The following is a 21,247-nucleotide window of genomic DNA, read 5'->3' as shown; positions in this document are numbered from 1 at the left end:
TGAAGTCACATATTGACAAGCCAGGAGAGTTGGGTGTCAAAGTCTTAAGAAAGTTGGATGCTCAATCACTTTCTAAGTCACATAGTAAGTTCCTTATGGACTACCATGTAAAGGACTATGACATGACCCATAATGATCTTATCTATTTGCTTTGGGGTGCTTAATCAGCAATGATTTGGAGCACTAGCAGAGCAAATCTGATTAGTAGATCAACTTCCCAAAACCTTCAATGGACATTGACAATGGTAACATTGGATACCCAGAAAAAGCATTCTCTTCCCAATGGAAAGGGATTGGCCATAGTCAACCCGGTTGACCAAATGGTAAAGAGAAAGGCTAAGTCTGAGATAGTCCCATTACCAAAGAGTCCATATGTTTATCTTGCCAAAGGAAGGGGCATTGATTGCGAAGCTTCCTATTTACCTGAAAGATCATAAGGTTGATCAAGTCAATAAGTTTGACTCTACTTTAGGTAAAAGTTCATTATCTAACTCTGTTAAGTTTCTATTATGAGATTCTCATTACATGGTGTGACTGGGTCACATGTTGATGCTTTAAGAATCAAAGAAAAGTGAAGAAACTTAAAAGAAGTACATGCTGATTCTGATCACAAAGATGGATTTCGATCGCATGGTTTGGCGATCAGAATTTTTGAAGCTGTTACATAGGAGTTATGATATATTGCTTAGGAATAGATAACAACAAGTTTTTCATATGCATTTGCACTGTAAGGATAAGTTTTTTCCGCAAAGTTTTGAAATAAAATAAAAGGTTTTAATTTTATATTTATTTTAAATATCCTTACAAGTGGCATTTGTGAAAAATGGTTGTTTATATGATTCCATTGATAACAATATTTGGAAAAAAAATGGACTTGATTCTTTTGTTTGTGGTAGTGTCTAAATTTACCAAATAAAGAAAGATTCTCATCACCCAAGTTCTCAATTGGACCGAAACTTGGAATCATGCAAGTTGTATAGTATGATGAATGAGAACTTTCAGCTTTGGAAAACTAAGACTAATTCCTTGTTCACATGTATATGTGAGTCAAGTAAAGGACTAAAGGGATCGAGTGCACATTCTTGTGCACTGGTCAAGTCCACCACAAAGATCGATAAGACTATTCGTCATGATTTACTAAAGTTTAGTAAATATGGTTATATTTATAAGTTTAAGTATAATTCTGAAGCATTGGAAAAGTCTCGATGTATGGCAGAACGAATGAGAAGAATCAAATTAGGCAGAAAGATAAAAGTTTCTCAAATCTGAAAAGATGGGAGAGTACTTTAGTATCATGTTTTGTGATCATCTTAATGATTAAAGAACCACATCACAATTGGTCTTCTAAGGACATCTTAGTGCATTCTTATGACTAAGAAGAGGAGTCATGAATTGTTGAAATGGTTAAATCAAGAAGATGAGTCATACTTCGTTTCAAAACAAGTCTTAGAGTCATACTCCAAGACTATAAGTTGAGTGACATATCTTAAAGAAAGGTTTATAACACTTGTCAAATGTAAGAGTAAAAGTGTCCTACTCTTGTACATTTGAAGTTGGTAAGTTGTGATGTTTTGGATTAAACAAAGACCAACTAAGGCCAATTGTGTGAAGTGTCTGTCTTGATAAAGAATCCGCACTATCCCCTTGAATATTTGACAAGATAGTCTTATATGTCAAGAGGACAGTGGGAGTCTTAAAGGTCTTGAAAGTCTCAAGATCTAATCAAGAATAAAAACCTGTAAGTTTGACACTAACACACGACGTGACATTTATAACCTATCGTGTTGACATATTCTGTGCCCATTCCAGTTAAATTTGGCTTTGCATAGGAGTTCTGAAAGTTCTCAATTGGTTGCATAACAACTTGGAAGCAATGGCAGGCCATGTACTGCCAGGTGGCAAGAAGTTAAGATTGCATAAGTTCAGTCCATATGTGTTTGGATTTGTCATTATCCTTGTCTTGTGACTATGGTTTTGACGATTCACATGGATAAGAACACATACACCATAAAATCTAAGGGTCATAAGGTTTCTCTCCGATTCATGAAAATGATGGTGAGGAAACACTTTCACCAAGTAGATTTGAAGCAGATGGCAAAAGGTATAAACAATTGAGACTATGATTACGGCATCCCTTTTCATAGTTCTGAAATTGTTTAGACACACATGCATGCTATCTAAGGAAAGGTGTATGATTTTGATAAAGTTTTATCAAAGCATCTCGTATCAGAAGTCTGAACTTTGGTAAGAAAGTCAATAAAGTATTGATTTCTAGAAGTCCATCTGATTTCTGAGTACATGTCAAAGCTAGTGGGAGCATAAGTGTTATGCTAATAAACATCATGTTAGTGGGAGCATGATAATTATGATAAAGGATGCAAGTTAGCAATGTCAATTATAGAAAACAAAAGTTTCGATTCGTGAGGCTGCAGGGGTTGAAAAAGTTGTTTTTCTATAATTAAGGGAGAGGAAATTCTACTTCATGTCAATTCTAAAAGGATTAGAGTGAGATTTTAAGCTTATATTGAGATTTTAATCATCTTTAGTCAATAATATATATATATATATATGAATTTCATGTTGAATTGGTTCAACATAAGGAAAAACTCTATATATTGTGTTCTCAAAATTCGATTATGATTACGGCATCCCTCTTCGTAGTCAAATTTTGTAAACATGGCAAATAAAAATATTGTAGCAAAAGACTGGTCTAGAATCATGTCTTTATGTGAGACATCATGAATCGTGTCCTATTTGCTTTGGGTACAAGATCGATTACATGTGCTATAATGTTTATCCTTTCTAAATTTTCCAAATGCCTTGGGGCATTAAGAGGAAAAGGTCTAGAATTGGATATGACTAAAGTGATTAAGCAATTGTCGAGGACAATCTAAGGTTTACCAAAGATTGGTTGCTCAAGGACAGTTGGAAGTATACTGTTAACATTGGAAGGACCATATTGACATAGTCTGAAAAGAGGCAACTCTTGTTCAGAAGTGGTAGTCAAAATGGGAATATAGAGTTGTCTTCATAGGTGGAAGCAATATGTGTAAGGTTAAAGAAACTTAATGCAAGAAGCATGTTCAAAGCAATGCGCTTTGAGTTTGAGACATCGTTTCCATGGAATTGCTCTCCATTGGAATACTCTGTAATGATTGTTGCCAAGTCTTTGTGGCTTTGTGCATAAGCATTACAAGAGGAACAATGCATATAAGTTTAAAATCTAAACATATTTCGATAAATGTTAGGAATTCTTACATTTACGACAAGGATTTAGGAGTGTGAAAATAGAATCATTGAAATTATGTTCAATTGATCTAGTTCACAAAGAAAAAAGGATCATAAATAAACATAGAGTGCATACTTGGTGTATGGCAAAGCTATTGTTTAGAAAAACATAGTGTACATGCTTGGAGCATGGGACAAGTAGTGTTTTTAATTCAAGTATACGTTGATAAAACCGAAACAATGAATAATGAGTAATCAGTATGGTGATAAATAAAAGTGGTATATTTATATTCATAGGGTTTGATACCATATTTGATTCATTTATTCTTGTGTTTCACTTTGCATGTTTTGACTTCCATAATAACTAGGTTATTCTTCCGGAATGACTAAGTTATTCAAACCATCCACAGTCGGTTATATGTTGGAAGTAGATATGAATCAAGACTGTCATGGGTTGGCTTGTAGAGGTCCAAGTTGGTGGACAAAGTTGTGCTACAACACTCATGAGTGCTCATAAGTTATGAGTATTGGATTCAACCCATGCTCATTTGAATCACTTCATGGATTTTATCACGAGTGATCATGAGACGATAATATCTTATATTCTTAAAACCTAGAGATATGAGTTGTTACTATGAGTTGGTTATACATTGATTGCACGAAAACGCATTGGTAACTCAATGTTATAAAACGTGCCTTTGTGTGTGATTCAACAAATATTAGAACAAGCCATATGAGTCGAGGTTTATCCATTCCTTTTACCTTCGGGATAAAAGCGATATTTGTGGGCCCCTCGATGATTTAGCGATGACACATGTGAGTGCTTGGCCAAGCCAGGACTGATTTGATTTGTTCAATCAGTCAGTCATCTTGAATCGGAAATCAGGAAACAACAAATTGACAGAGAGAATGATTGATAATCCATGTCTCAATCCATATGATATCTAGAATGGAGGAATATATGATCACTTATCTAATGGACAAGTCATTGACAAAGGTCAGAGATGAACGGCAAGGTCAGAGTTCGACGAAAGCTTTTGAGAGCTACGATTGCCAGTCGGTTCTTGAAGTCATACACAATAATAGTTTTAGACTTATCCAAGTGGGAGACTGTTGGATTAATGTCTAAGTCCATAACTATAATTGGTAAGACTTGACCCGACCCGACATGGTCCATTTGGGTTGCATGGCATCATGCATTTGGATAGACTAAAATGAGAGAAATAACACTTAAGGTTTACTAATATATTATAAGTTCTAATATATTAATAAGATTATTTAATTAGTATTGATCAATAATTAATCTAGAATTAATTAAGTGATCAAAAGAAGACTAATTAAATATATGGGTTGATTGTGTAAATCATCCATACTTTTATAGTGGGCTAAGACTCCATGGATTATCAAGTTGGGCTGAAACCCATAGGATGCTCCATGGATGCTCCATGGTATATTTGAACCCATGGATCCAAGGAAATGGAAAGCCATGACAATTAGGGTTTACCCTAATTGTCACTAACTATATAAGCATCTTATTGTTGACAAAAATCGGCCACTAGAGTGAAAAAAAAGGGCTAGCCGATTTTCATGAAGTGTGTATGTTCTCTTAAGTTATTCCAAGTGCATTTGGTGTTGTGTGAACCATTTGAGGTGTCACACTTGGGGCACTAGGCACTCAAGCTTCATGAAGTCATTCTACATCAAAGAGGTATGTAATTCTAACTTGATATATTCATATGAATCAATGTTATTATGCTAGTTAGGATGAATACCTTGGAAAGTTCATATTTGCATGTATAATAGAGAAAACATAGATCCAAGGTATTTAGGGTTGCATGTACACTTAGGAGTGTTAGAATGCTCAAAACCCAACAATATCCTCATCCGTAGCATACTGCGGAATCAACAAAGCTCGCTCTCGAAATTTAGCGGTGATCTCCGCCACCGTCTTGGTGGTCTGCTGCAACCCATGAAACTCCCCCACCAACCGTTGCACCTCAATAGGTGGCGCAAACTCCGTATCAAAACGCCAAACAAACTTAGCCCACGACATCTCAGCCACACCGGCTGCTCCCACCTGGCTAGTAACCTCGCCCCACCAATATCGGGCCCTATCCCTCAGCATACAGGAAGCAAATCCGACCTTTGCCTCCCCCGGGCAAGAACTCGTGCGCTGGGCATTCTCAATGTCCGCTACCCAACGTCTGCTCATAATGGGGTCCCTGACCCCCGAGAACTCTGGAGCTCCACATGCCTTGAGCTCCCGAAACGAGGGAGTTCGGGCTCTACCCTAACCCGCAGAAACATCAACCCTGAATGCCCCAAGTCTCTTCTCCATGATCTCCATCATGCCCTCCTTGATCGTCCCAAAGATGACTGGGGTAGCGTCAAGGATGCCCCTCGTAACCTCGACCGCAATCAACTCACGCAACCTCTCATTAATACCATCAGTAGGGTCGCCTGACCCAGTCCTGGACCCAGATCCCGATCCTGATCCCCCTGCTCCAAACCGTGTCATCACTATGCTGAACTGAAATATACAAAACATAATGATCAGGATACCTATAACGAGGGTTCTTTCACACTGGTTTCCCTCCCCTTTGGAGCCCCAGGTAAAACATGGCTTTGGGTACAGGTCTTGTGCTTTCAGTAGTACGGGCCCAATACTACCTTCCACACCTACCTGTACCTTTCCCCCACTGCTCTACCTAATGACTCCAACACAACCCAATACAATACCACAATCCACAACTAACACCCGAAACCAAATCCTGGGATGCCCTATGATTTGTCCTACCCATGACAATCAAACCCATCACAAAAGGCTGCTTTTATGCATGCAAATTATACACATAAAGGATCAAATAGACTTTCGAATAAGATATTCTACCCTAAGACCACATCCAGACAAGGAAAAGAAAATATGGCCAAATCAATCATTATGAGGCTATAAGCTCCTAACCGTATATAATTTTAAAAGCATACACATAGCAAGTTCTGTTGGATTAGTGTCTAAGCCCGTAACTATATTTGGTATGTACTTGACCCGATTGTGCATGGTCCTTCTGGGTTGCCTTCACCAAAGCAACTTGACAAGGTAATTTGATATGAGAGAGAGGATATTATGGTTTATTAGTATATTATAAGAATAATATATTAAAGGAGAAATCATATTTATTTAATTAGTATTAGTCATAAATTAATTAGGAATTAATTTGGTGACTAAAAGAGATTAATTAAATAAAGGGGTATAAACTGTCAAATGTGTGATAGTTGGATTTTGGGCTAGGAAACCTAATGGACTAGAGGGGGAACGAAAATACGATGAAAGGATCATCATATTTCGTCCAAGGCCCTATTCCAGAAGGTTCCTTGGGCTGCTTGGTGGCTAAGATGTCCATTAGGGTTTAGACTGAAACCCTAGTAGCCTGCAAGTATAAATAGAGACCCCTGCATGTGATTTTCGGCTACCACTTCTTGAAGAGAAACCCTAGAGCCGATTTCTAGCATCCTCCCTCCTCTCTCTTATTGCCTTTTTTTGCTACTTGGTGTTTGTGATCCATTAGAGGAATTACAATTGTGATTCTAAGCTCAAGCAAAGAAGATTCAAGCTATTTGAAGAGGTAAACATCTAGATCTGATGTTGTTTGTTATTTTGATAATATGTATGCTAGTTTAGGGTTTGCAAGACTTGGATTCAAAGCATGTACAATAGAGAAACCTAGATCCAAGCATTAGGGTTTGTATGAGCACATAAAACCCATCAGTGGTATCAGAGCCTTGATTGGTTTCAATTGTATGTGATGCTTAACTGTTTTGCTTGCTGAAAATCGAGTTTTTTGCCTCTGCCCGACTCAACTCCGCGAGTCAGTATCTGGACTCGGCGAGTTGGCCCCTACTCGGCGAGTTCAGAGCTGACTCGGCGAGTTCGAGCGTCAGACAGAGGATATTTCGGGATTTAGTTGCTGTTTTGACTTGGATACAATGCCTAAATCGTTTTTTGAAGTTAAAATCCGAATTTTATCTTAATTAAATGATTATCCTTGCCAAAACAATAGATAATTTCAAATCTTTTGAATATTGGTTGTTTATATAAATATGGATTATTTAAAATTATTTGGTAATTATCTAATGACTAAATAAAGTTAGATCAAATATAGATAATTATGAAATTAATTGTTTAATTTAAATTATGTGTTATTTGATCCCTTATGTTTTGAAAAGTTCAAAACTTGCCCTCAAGTTTTGAAATTTGAATTTTGTGATTAGAAGTTTAATTTGAAAATTTAAATTTCAAACCCTTAGAATTTTACAAGCTTAAAATTCAACCTTATGCTATTATATTATTACAAGATTAATTAATATATATGTATAAGAATAAGCTAGTCTTATCGCTAGTAGGCCTCATTCACGAAGCCAGTCTATAAGGTGGGTATAAGGTTGCTGCCTATAAAATGGCGCTTAATGGGTGTACACTCACACCTACCGCTTGCTTGACTGGTGGAGGGTCGTTAGCCGAACGGATAGGATAGGGCATTTAATTCATCATTATAAGTATAATGGAAATATTAAAGTAACTACATTGTTTTATAAATTCCCAATCTTAGTTACTTTAGGGTAAAATGTGAAAATGATGCTACTCCATGGAATTACACTTTGTACCCCTGTCAAACGTTAGTGGAGCGTGCGTGGTTAACCGACACACTAATTTGGGATTGACATTGGTGACAAAGGGTGGCTCGAGGTTTTATCATAGATCAATGGAGCGTGCGTGGCTAACCAGCACATTGATTAGGTGATGAAGACATTGAGTGCGCCATGTTGATTCGCATGGTTATTCACAAACTTATTTGCGATACTCGGCATCCCAGTCGCAAATCTGAAGTGCATATCGAGATTTAAACATGCCATTGAAATGTTCAATGAATCTCAAAAGAAATCTAGGAATTTTCAAATACATTTAAAACTTAATTCTTTTCGTTTTGCATGGTGAAAATTAGTGAATCGTCATTCACTTACCTTCAATATTATTTACTTTTAGATTACGGCATCCTTTTTCTAAGTTGTATATAATGTTGTTGGATCCTAGCCCTAATTTCTCATTTGGGTGTTTAATTGGGGATTCATTTCTAATCAAACCTTGTTCCTTTCTATTTCAGATGTCTAATGCAAACGCAAACAACAACACTTCTGGGTCGTTCTCGTTGATGAACCTGTATCAAAAGGTGACATTTGATGGCTCGAACTTCAACGAGTGGATGAGATACATTCGCATGATAACTCGCTACGAGGACAAAGAATATGTCCTCGACGAGAAGCTAGAGAAGATTAACCCAGAAGAAGCTACTCCTGAAGAGCTGGCCGCCTTTGAGGCCCACGAGCGTGATGCAACGAAAGTTCATTGCATCATGTTGGCCACCATGAACCTCGAACTCCAAAAGTCCTATGAGGACATGTATCCATATGAAATGCATCAAGATTTGCTGGACAGGTACCACCAGAGCGCGAGGCAAGAGCGCTATGAGATCATCACCAACATGATCACCGCTAGGATGGGAAGTGGAGAATCCGTAACATCTCATTTGCAAAGAATGCAAAGGTATGTTGATCGTCTTCACAAACTTAATGTTAAGTTTGATGAGGATTTGGCTATCGACATCATCCTCCACTCCTTGCCTTCCTGCTACAACCAAGTCAGGATGACCTACCACATGAACAAGGAAGAGGTCACCCTGAGTAAACTCCAAGGGCTCCTGAGGACAGCTGAGAGCAACCTCAAGGACAAATCTGTTGCATCATCCTCTATTGTAGCTGCTCCTGCGTTGGCAATTAGCCAAGGAAAGGGTAAGAAGAGGAAGGCTCCTTCCAAGAGCCACCATAAGGGTAAGACCCAAGATGACTCCTCTTCTAGTGGGACCAAAGCAGGTTCTATTAAACCCTCTTCTGACCCCAAGGAAGCAGAGTGCTTCTACTGCCACCAGAAGGGCCACTGGAAACGAAGTTGCCCCAAGTATCTGCAGGATATCAAGGATGGGAAGATAAAGCCCACCTTCGCAGGTATGTATTTAATTAAATCTAATAACTCATCACTTGCTACTTCATGGGTCCTTGATACAGGATGTGGTTACCACATTTGTTCTGATTTGCAGGGGCTAAGAAAAGGTAGGGAAGTGGAGCATGGAAGGATAAGCTTGATCATGGGAAACAAGAAGTCTTCACCAGTAACCAAGATCGGAGTTTATTCCTTAGTGTTGAGTAATGGGTTAGGACTAGATTTAAATAATTGTTGCTATTCGCCAGATATGGCAAGGAACATCATTTCTTTTCATGGATTGTTTAGACAAGGTTTCAGATATTCGTTTGATAATAGTAATGGTTCTATTAATGCTTATTTGAATGGTGTCTTTTATTTCAATGCATTACCTTGTAATGGGATTTATGAATCTGTGTTAGTTATTGGTAATTTAGGAAATGATGTTTTGAATATTGATTCGTCCACAAGTTTGGACAAAGCATGCTTGTGGCATTGTCGCCTTGGCCATGTTAATAAGAAACGCATAGCCCAACTCCAAAAGGATGTAGTCTTGGAGTCATTCGACCTTAGGGACGATGACGTGTGCGAGTCTTGTTTGCTTGGGAAGATGACCAAGTCACCCTTTACTGGCTCATGTGAAAGGGGTGAGGGTGTATTGGATCTCATACATACAGATGTATGTGGACCCTTTAGATCCACCACAAAGGACGCTTGTCGCTTCTACGTGACTTTTACAGACGATTATAGCAGATATGGATATATCTACTTAATCAAACAGAAGTCAGAAACCTTTGAAAAGTTCAAAGAGTTCAAGAATGAAGTGGAGAATCAGTTGGGCAGGAAAATCAAGATGCTTCGATCTGATCGAGGAGGAGAGTACCTAAGTCTTGAATTTCACGACTATCTAAAAGAATGCGGAATAGTTTCACAATTGACGCCTCCTAGAACGCCACAATTGAATGGTGTGGCTGAGAGACGTAATCGAACCTTGTTGGACATGGTTCGCTCTATGATGAGTCGTGCTTCGTTACCAATCTCATTCTGGGGGTATGCCTTAGAGACTGCCGCCCATATCCTTAACTTAGTTCCCACCAAGAAGGTTACCAAGACACCTCACGAGATGTGGACAGGGAAAGCTCCCTCATTAGCACATATCAAGGTTTGGGGTTCTGAAGCTTTCGTAAGACGAGAGACTCACGACAAGCAAGAACCTCGTAGTGAGAAGTGTTATTTCATCGGCTACCCACAGAAGTCTTTTGGCTATCTCTTCTATAGACCAAGTGACAATGTTGTCTTTGTTGCTAGGAGAGGGGTTTTCAGAGAGAGAGAACTCATAAGTCAAAGAGACAGTGGGAGTCAGATTGACCTTGAAGAGCTTCAAGAGTCAGGAGATGAAGGAACCTCTGACACTGGCATGCAACCTGAGGAGGAAACTCCTGTTGAACCAATTGACCAGTCCTTACCTCTCAGACGTTCAAGTAGAGTTGTTGTTCCACCCTAGTTTTATGGTTTCCATATTACTACTGACGGGGATACGTTTATTAGTGATAGTACACTAGTAAATATGGATGAACCTAATAGCTACAAGGAAGCCATGGCAGGCCCAGAGTCTGATAAATGGAAAGAGGCAATGGACAGCGAGATTCAGTCCATGTATGACAACCAGGTTTGGAATTTGGTTGATAATGTACCAGGTCGTAAGACGGTCGGGTGCAAGTGGATCTTCAAGAAGAAGACAGACATGGATGGGAAAGTGCACACTTATAAAGCGCGATTGGTCGCAAAGGGCTTTACTCAAACTCCTGGAGTTGACTATGATGAAACCTTTTCGCCAGTTGCCAAAATAAAGTCTATTAGGGTAATGCTCGCAATAGCTGCGTTTCATGATTATGAAATCTGGCAGATGGACGTAAAAACAGCTTTCCTAAATAGGAAGTTGGCTGAGGATGTTTACATGAATCAGCCAGAGGGTTTCGTCGATGCGAAGCATCCAAATAGAGTATGCAAGCTTGAGAAATCCATTTATGGATTAAAGCAAGCATCTCGCAGATAGAATCTTTGTTTTGACGAGAAAGTCAAAGAGTTTGGTTTTCTGCGAAACGAGGATGAGTCATGTGTGTATGTCAAGACCAGTGGGAGTATAGTGAGCTTCCTCGTATTGTATGTCGATGACATACTACTCATAGGAAACGACATCCCAACCTTGCAGGAGGTAAAGTCCTGGCTTGGGAAGTGTTTCGCTATGAAGGACCTCGGAGAAGCTGCATATATTCTGGGAATAAGGATAGTGAGAGACAGAAGTAAGAGACTGATAGGACTCAGTCAGGATACATACTTGGAAAAGGTGCTAAAACGTTTTAGTATGGAAAATTCCAAGAGAGGGGAGTTACCAATCCAATGCAATACCAAACTGAGTAAGACTCAGAGCCCAAGTACAGAGGCAGAGATAGCAGATATGAGCCGAGTACCTTACGCTTCCGCAGTTGGCTCGATTATGTACGCTATGACCTGTACTCGCCCTGATGTGGCCTTCGCTTTGAGCATGGTCAGCAGATATCAAGGGAACCCTGGTAGAGCACATTGGATTGCTGTAAAGAATATTCTTAAGTACCTACGAAGGACCAAGGAATGGTTTCTAGTCCTCGGTGGGACTGATGACTTAAGGGTGCGAGGGTACAGTGACGCTAGTTTCCAGACAGATCGGGATAATTACCGATCACAGTCGGGCTGGGTCTTTACCCTGAATGGAGGAGCAGTGACTTGGAAGAGTTCCAAGCAAGAGACCGTAGCTGATTCAACGTGCGAATCGGAGTACATTGCGGCAAGCGAAGCGTCAAAGGAGGCTATATGGTTGAAGAACTTCATAGGAGACCTTGGAGTTGTGCCAACCATAAAGGAGTCCATGGAAATTTTCTGTGATAATGAAGGAGTGGTTGCCTTGACCAAGGAACCAAGGGATCATGGCAGATCTCGACATATCGACAGGAAATATCATTTTATTAGACATCAGGTAGAAGAGGGACTCCTTGTTGTGAAGAGGGTATCGTCAGAAGATAACTCGGCAGATCCCCTTACGAAGGGACTGAGTAGGGTCAAGCATTTGAAGCACGCTAGGAGCATTGGGCTAAAGGACGATATTAGTTTAGATTAGATAGGTAGGAAACTTGTAATAGATAATTTTATATTCAACATTTGATGATTAAATAAAGGTGTTTTATTTATAAGAAAGTTACTATCCTATGTTGATTATTTATCTATTGTTTCAATTTTTGCATGTTTTGACTTCCTGAATAATAAGATTATTCGAACAGTCCACAATCGATCATATGTTGGAAGTAGATATGAAAGAAGATTGTCATAAATTAGTTTGTAGATTGTCTAAAAGGTTTTAGACATAGCAAAAGTTTGCTGCAAAGTTTATGAGTGCTTATGAAATATGTTTTGAGCATTGGAATAAACCCGCACTTGCTAGTATCACTTCTTGAATGTTATCATAAGTAATCGCAAGATGATAATATCATATAATCTTAAAACCTAGAGATATGGTTGTTGTTTGCTAGTTTATTATATATTGATAATACGAAAACGCATCAGTCACTTGATGTTATAAAATGTATTATTGTGTGTAACTTAGCTAGTAGATAATAAGAGCATATAAGTCGAAGTTTATCTGTTCCTTTTATTCTAAGAGGATAAAAGCGATATCTTGGCCACTCGATGATTTGGTTTGACTCATGTGCCGGGCCCGGTCAGGATGATGTTGATGTGTTCAACTGAATTCTATGTCGAACGAATCAGAGATCGAGAAACAAAATGCTAGACAATAAGTATTGTCTACATGATATCTAGAACAGAGGATTATAGGATCCCTTATCTGAAGGACAGGATTTTGATCAGAGTGACAGAAGCGTATAAGAGCTACGATTGCTAATCGGATTCTGAAGACGTATGTGAGATATAGTTACTAGACTTATTCAAGTGGGAGACTGTTGGATTAGTGTCTAAGCCCGTAACTATATTTGGTATGTACTTGACCCGGTTGTGCATGGTCCTTCTGGGTTGCCTTCACCAAAGCAACTTGACAAGGTAATTTGATATGAGAGAGAGGATATTATGGTTTATTAGTATATTATAAGAATAATATATTAAAGGAGAAATCATATTTATTTAATTAGTATTAGTCATAAATTAATTAGGAATTAATTTGGTGACTAAAAGAGATTAATTAAATAAAGGGGTATAAACTGTCAAATGTGTGATAGTTGGATTTTGGGCTAGGAAACCTAATGGACTAGAGGGGGAACGAAAATATGATGAAAGGATCATCATATTTCGTCCAAGGCCCTATTCCAGAAGGTTCCTTGGGCTGCTTGGTGGCTAAGCTGTCCATTAGGGTTTAGACTGAAACCTGAGTAGCCTGCAAGTATAAATAGAGACCCCTGCATGTGATTTTCGGCTACCACTTCTTGAAGAGAAACCCTAGAGCCGATTTCTAGCATCCTCCCTCCTCTCTCTTATTGCCTTTTTTTGCTACTTGGTGTTTGTGATCCATTCGAGGAATTACAATTGTGATTCTAAGCTCAAGCAAAGAAGATTCAAGCTATTTGAAGAGGTAAACATCTAGATCTGATGTTGTTTGTTATTTTGATAATATGTATGCTAGTTTAGGGTTTGCAAGACTTGGATTCAAAGCATGTACAATAGAGAAACCTAGATCCAAGCATTAGGGTTTGTATGAGCACATAGGATTGTTTCTTATGCATAAAACCCATCAAGTTCCATATAAGCAACAAGACTCAAATATCAGTATAGCATAGCCATTCAAATTGGGAAACTACTTACTTGGCTTGGCTGATCACGCGCGTCGCACTCTCAACTTTTGGGTTTCTTTTAATTCCTTTTTGGTTACTTTTGAAAACATTTTATCACCTTCTTAGTTTGAGTCCTGGCACACCCGAGGATATGTCCGAATCCCTAAAACCAAGGCTCTGATACCAAGTTGTAACGATCCAATTTTACCAAGAAAGTTTTTCATTTTTAGTTAATCAAAACCAATCTCATAAACCATAAAATCCCAAAACATTTGCTTTCGAATCAACATTCATTACATCATTGTTTTCCTTTTTAAAACATCAGAGGGTCCCAAGCACATCAAGAAGAGAGTTAGAGTGCACGTCACGTCATCACGCCTTGCCCTTGCCCTTAGGCTCTGAAGTACCTGAAACAATTTAACAACTTGTAAGCGAAATGCTTAGTGAGTTTCCCAGAGCATACCACACACATTCACATACACATATCCTGATAGCTAAAAAAAGCTATAAACATGCCACAAAAACTATGAAATATGATTCAACAAGAATGCCATGGGCTACCCCACATGGTCTTTACCTAGGACCGCCATGGGCTACCCCACATGGCCTTACATCCAATGTCATGGGCTACCCCACATGGTCTTTACCTGGGACTGCCATGGGCTACCCCACATGGTCTTATATCCAATGCCACGGGCTCCCCCGGGGTCTTCCATACCAACATAATATCACATAACATATCAATTCATAAATGAATAACACACACATAACATGATCACATAATGGGCCGGCCTTGGTGGCGTAGACCCATAGGTATGGTGAGAAGACTCACCTCCGTCCGATGAATACAAATACTGCCCTCCCAATAATCCGCAACCTCCCAAGCTGAATAATAACAATAATATATAATCAATGATAAGACCTTAAATTACCCAAGGAAAGGCCCAACCTTCAAACTCTACCCCCAAGGCCCAATTACCCTTTTCTTGCAAATTGGGCCTCAAAATCCAAGTCCAATATCCTCAATGGGCCCCTTGGCCCAATAAGGCCCAACCAATAAGTCCTCCGCCCAAATAGATGAAAAGGCCTCAATATTACAGAATCCAATCAAGCTCAACAGCCAAATGAGGCCCAAAGGCGCAAAACAGCTTAGGGCCCAATTGAGCTGCGTACGCCCAACGTACCTCCCTCTGAAGGTCTAGCGACTACGTGTTGCGTACAGACAGTTACGCCCAACGTACAACCATACTAAGCACTTCTCCCATTAAGTGCTTAATGCTCGAATCCCTCACGTCCAAAAGCTAGATCTAAGTCTGAAAAGATGTCCTAAGGCATAAAGTTGGCAACTTTATGCCCTTGCATGTCACATACACACCCAACCACTCCATTAAGACCTTTCCAAGGTCTTTTACCCAAGCATGAGGTCAAATCTCCCATCAAGCTTCCATTTTTATACTTCTAAATGACTAGGGGACCTCAGATCTGACTTTCATATCAAAAGGGAAGGCTTAACTCAACAAAAGAGGTCCAAAGTTCATAAAAGGGACAAACCACCAAAACCCTAGCTAGATCTAAAGATTAGAAAGGAAAGATGCAAGATTTTTACCTCCAGAAGCCTTGCAATATGCTTTCGGTGCAGTATCTTGAAGCACCCACTTGATCCAAGCTTGCTTGACCACCCCTTCTTCTTGAAATACACACAAAAAGGCCACAAACGCACTCTTTAAGGCTTAAGAATGATCTCACAAGGTTTACAGGAGTATATGGACGTTCTAAGGATGTGGAGGCTCTCTAGGGTTTAGTCCAAGGGACTTAAAGTTGTTTAAATAGGCCTCAAGTCCGGAAAATTAGGGTTTTGCGTCCCTGACGCGTACGCCCCGCGTAACTCAAGGTACGCCTGGCATACCCTGATTCCTCCGCGACCACTTCCATGCAGTACGCTAAGCGTACACTTAAGTACGCCCAACGTACTTAAGGGACCAATTATGCAAAAATTATCATTTCTTAGGGTTTCAAGACATACCAGAGTTTTGGATGTTACACGAAGGTTGTTCACGGCCTTAGCCGGGTTTGCGGTCCTCGGTCCAAATAAATTTCCTCAATACACACACAACACCTTAGAATACTAGGTTTGAACACATTCATCTCATTAATCCAATCTAACCATAAGATAATGTTAGAAATAAGTTTGACTTTTATTATATAAGTTTGACTTTCATTTACCAAGTTTGACTTTTACAATATAGAAATTACGAGTTGTCACATCAAACGCGTTGTTAGTCCAACTACGAGTTTTTCCATGAACTTCATCATCTCTTCGTAACGTTCAGTTTGCTCCGAGAGCCCGTTAACCTTACACGGGTTTGGAGCGAATCATGATCAAAACCGGCTCCATTGCTAGTTTATCTTGTCCGCCTCGAGAATAAGCCCAAAGAAGGAAGGAGGAGGCACAAACAGACCAACCTCAAAGTAATAGAGATAGAAGTCGATCTTACCCGGGAAAGAATGATCTATGATCGCTACGGGACTAGGAAGAACGACACCACCTTCTTCAATAAGATGATACTTATGAGAAATCTGTTTAAGACACTCGTGAGTAACAGTTGAGTGAAGCAAGGTATAAGCTTTATACCTCAAAAAGACTACAACAAGTGGGGAAGTTCTGGAACTAAAGCCTGTCCACCAAGCTAGACACCTTCACTTCAAGGCTCCTTCAAGAGAGTACCAAAAATCAACACTCAAAGCTCTCCACAAGCTCACACACTCAACTATGGAATATGATACTCGAATTTAGGGTTTCTGGACAGAGGAGGCTGGTAAGGAGGTCATCCAAAGGACTTAAGGCCTTTAAATAAGGTGTAACGCCCTAAAAATTAGGGTTTCCTTCCCAGCTGCCAACTCGCCGAGTTGCTTCATTAAATCCCACGACCAAACATTCCTCAACACGCCGAGTTGATGTTACCCAACTCGCCGAGTTCGACTGAAAAATCATACAGGAGATAATTCTTATACCTAGAAGTCGGGATGTTACAACTCAATCGATGTATGCCCCTCTCACAATGCAAAACTCACACATGACACCGTCTATCCCTCCTCTGTTTACAAATCTATACTTTCTTCTCTTTAGTTTATCTCTACATGGTTAATATTAGAGTGCTCCCCTAAATCTTGAAATTTCTTGATGTATGTGATCAAATGCGTTATCTCCATAAGTATTGTTCGATCTTATTCGTAATTTCCTCTTGGTATCTTGATTTCTATAGGGTTATGGTCTCGTTGACCGTTTTATTATCACGAAAATGAGTGTATTAGTGGATCAATTTTAGTGACAATTGAATCAAATTCATTGTGTTTTTTTGGGGGTTGTGAAATTAAAATGTATATGAGCTTATTTAGGTACACTGTTTATGTTGTTGTAGAAATTTGACACACATTTGAATCATGTATTGAGAAAAAGTTTGATTTTTAGGAGGGGAACACACATATGATGCAAAAAATAGCAGCGGTGGTAAAGTGGCTACCACAGGTGGCTGTTGAGGATGAGTAGTGGGGCTAGTATTGATGGTGTTTTTTTTCTTGTTTGGATTATTGATGCACAAATTTTGGCTCAAATATGAGCACTTGACCTGATAGATAAATGTATTAAGAGGTGGTAATGGTTGACAAAGGTGACACTGATACAGTGGAGATGGTGTGGATGAGGATGTGTATTGGAAATGGTGGGGTATAGACGTGTCCCGCCTGATAAGAACAAATTAATGATAATAAAAAATACAAAATGGAGGGTAAAATGGACATTTCACAAAGCTTAACAGACAAAAACTAACGAATGTTAGTTCAAGGTCGACCCATGGGCCTGGGCAAGCTGGGCGACCGCCCTGAGCCCCCAAATGTCAAAGGGCCCCCATTTTTTATTACTTATATTAGTTATATAGTATTATCCCATTAAATTTAATCCCGTTGGACTGATTATTCAAAGCCCAATACGGTTATCAGCTTAAAGCAAAACGCCAACCCAAAAAAGAGAAGTGGGAGGAGCGCTGCGTGAGATGAGTGATTCTGACTTCCAAGGAACAATAAATCATCAACAATCAATTTTTATGGAGTATGGAAAATCCAAACGTTTTCTCCAGATTCCACAGGCAACGGTTAGTTGTATTTCTTCTATTTCTTATTCAAATTTCAACCGAATCGATTTCTACTCCTTCTGAATTTATGATTCTGTCCATAACAACTTACAACCATCGACCATCGTATATGATACTAAAATCGGCAGTGAATCCGTGAATGAAATGAGACCTTATTGATATTTGCTTCACCTTTTCAGTTTTCACAATTCCTAAAACTTGATTATTGCCTGTCTATTTTCGATTTCCAATTTTTTTCTATAATAGCGTTAGACCACCAGCGCATGAGAATCGACGATCACAATCTTCTATTGTTCTTGAATTGGGACGAAATTGCCAGTAAAATTTGAGTATCCCACCTTCTGATTGTGATTTGTGAATCTCTATTACTCTGTAAGTTCAACTTTCTAGCCTTGAAATTTCTTATTATTCGGTGATATATATATATATATATATATATATATATATATATATATATATATATATATATATATATATATATATATATATATATATATATATATATTATGACTCTTTTGTGATTTTCAGAATTTTATGTTGTGTTACTGTGTAGAATATGAGAATCTAAGTTTATGACCTTCTGATTTTGAATCCCTGTAAGCGGCTTCTCGGTTTTTTGGAGATGATTTCACATTCATTTGCTTAATTTCAAATTTTGAATGTTAATTTTCTTAATTTTGATTCCCCTGTTTTTTCTTAACTTCAAAATTTATGTTGTGACTATGTTGGGAAATTGCTTAGAGATTAATCAGATTATTCACAACATGCAGTGCATCATAAGCAACCAACAGTAGGTACAAAAGAACACTCTTAATCTTGTTTTTTTTTTGTAATATGTTTGTTATCTTTGTTATCTGTTTGCTATTAGTCTCTTATCACTTATATCTGTTGAATATGTATCCTAGAAAATATATGTTTGGAAGTAAAAAAATGAAAAAATAAACAATTTAATGAAACTAAAAAAAGATCTATGCAAAAAAAAATTTCTAAAAAGAAAATTATGCTGCTGATGTACAAATAAATGAAAATGCTCGAAATTGCTAGTAGAATCTTACACATGAAACTGTTTTAGTTGATGACTTTCCATCTAAGAATGATCGAAAATGTAAATTTTTTAATTTTTGTTTGCTATGTATATGTATTATGGTTTAGAGCCGCCGCATGTTCTCGCATTTTTATTTGTTGTTTTGTATAAATAATTGTTATGTTATATTGTTATTTGGCTTTTGGGGTCTGTCCCAAAACCTTTTCCTTTCCATAGGTGGAGAATTTCCAACCTGCAATTGTATTATTTTTTTTATTATTATTATAATTAATAAAAATTTTCTAAGGTTCTGCTCTCATTTACAAAAATTTTTTATATATATTGTAAAGGGGCCAAGTTTTTTATTTCGCGCGGACCTCAAAATGTCTTAGACCGGCCCTGTGTTAGTTTAAGGATCAAATTCACTGCTAAACCATCAAAACTATTAAACCATTTTTTTTTATTTAGGAATCTAATACTTTTTGGACCTTAACAAAAAAACAAAAATACACAACACACGAACTATTTCCTTGAGTTTTGTCAAACCCTTATTAGCATCCGTACCAATGAACACAATTGTCAATAGATTATTAGATGTTGTCTAATAAAATAATATTAATAAGGCATGTGAAATACTTATTATTAAATAATATCAATAGGCACAGATTTGTCTTTTCAAAGTGGTTATTGTAACTTCAACAACATATATAGCAAATTGGAGCAGGTAAGTTTTATCTCTAAATGGTCAATAGTCAAATTAATAGAGTTTAACTAAGATTTAAACAAGTTTGTTGAAAGTCATCCAAGATATATTTAACCTTTTAAGTTGTTTTATTCACATATTATATTGTTATTGTAACTACATAGTTGTCATAATAATGTGTAATAAATTAATTACCCCTGCAATAAGAAAAACAACAACAAAAGAATGTTTCGAATCAACTTGCCGACCTATCCCTTTTGTAAACATCAAAATGGAATTTATTAAAAATAAACATTATCAACTACTTTAATGTAAAAAGTAAAGACATAAAAGATTTATTAAGTTTTATCATATGCATTTTATTTAAACCAAGCACAGGAGTAAAGAAAAAAAGAAAACGGAGGGTAGGAAGACGCGTCACAAAAAGGTAGTTTGGGACTATATCCCACATCGCCTGCTTGAAGAAAACATAAGGCTTGGAATCCATTATATAAACCAAGCAGATGGGAGAAGGAAAAGCAAGCAGCCACGCATTGAACACAAAGCGAACTATTCTTTCGCCTTTTACTAAAGAATACCGTGTGTTCGTTGCATTAAGTGGCATACGTCCATTTTTGGAGAGTCCCTTCTAAATAAGGGCTCCAACCAATCTTAAGTTAAAAGTTTTGAAATGTAAGTGCTGTTATGGAGATAGTCTGTCAATTTTCATTAAGATAGAAAGAGACGATATATATAGAAAATACCTGATTATATACCTTAGAATGCAACAAAGATGATTTCTGCGATTCATATAAAAAAAATGAAGTAATAACTCATGAACATTGAACGTTGTTTATATTTCTAATACAGTTGTTTGGATATTATAAACGCCCTCTTATATTTTTTATCAACATAACTTATTTACAAAAACACCGTCATATTAAGGTCATAAACACCTTTTCCGGTTATATACTATAATCAAATAATTTATCAAGCTTATACTCGTACATTAAAAATCAAGATCAGTTAAGTTATTTAATTATTTTCATACAAATTTAGTCACACCATTCACACAAATCATTAATAACGGTTAGAATAGCAAAATATAGTTCACCAAGTTGGTCATTTTGCGTTGTTATCTTGTATTATCCCAAATGAGCCGTATATGTTGGTGAATCCTATTAGCAATAGGCAAAAATATGTAATTGATCATGTTCCAATTTGAACATGTGGACAAGTTGAGTAAATAATAAAAAAAAACGTATAATATATTATATAACTTGAAACGGGCCAACTTATGTTTGGTGGACCAAAACGTTT

At 37.8% G+C, this 21,247-nt stretch overlaps 1 non-coding gene across 1 annotated transcript; it reads left to right on the top strand.

Annotated features, from left to right (window-relative positions):
• The first annotated feature begins 20,472 nt into the window (after positions 1 to 20,472).
• On the top strand, positions 20,473 to 20,589 carry LOC145118239 (U5 spliceosomal RNA). The gene has a single exon (XR_013713199.1). It is a non-coding gene; the product is annotated as a U5 spliceosomal RNA (small nuclear RNA).
• Positions 20,590 to 21,247: the final 658 nt, after the last annotated feature.

The sequence above is a fragment of the Lactuca virosa genome, chromosome 5, assembly GCF_052849685.1.
Source record: "Lactuca virosa cultivar CGN04683 chromosome 5, Lactuca_virosa_CGN04683_v6, whole genome shotgun sequence".
Lineage (NCBI taxonomy): Eukaryota > Viridiplantae > Streptophyta > Magnoliopsida > Asterales > Asteraceae > Lactuca > Lactuca virosa.
Note: the sequence above shows the minus strand (reverse complement) of the source record. Positions and strands in the feature narration are given on the sequence as shown.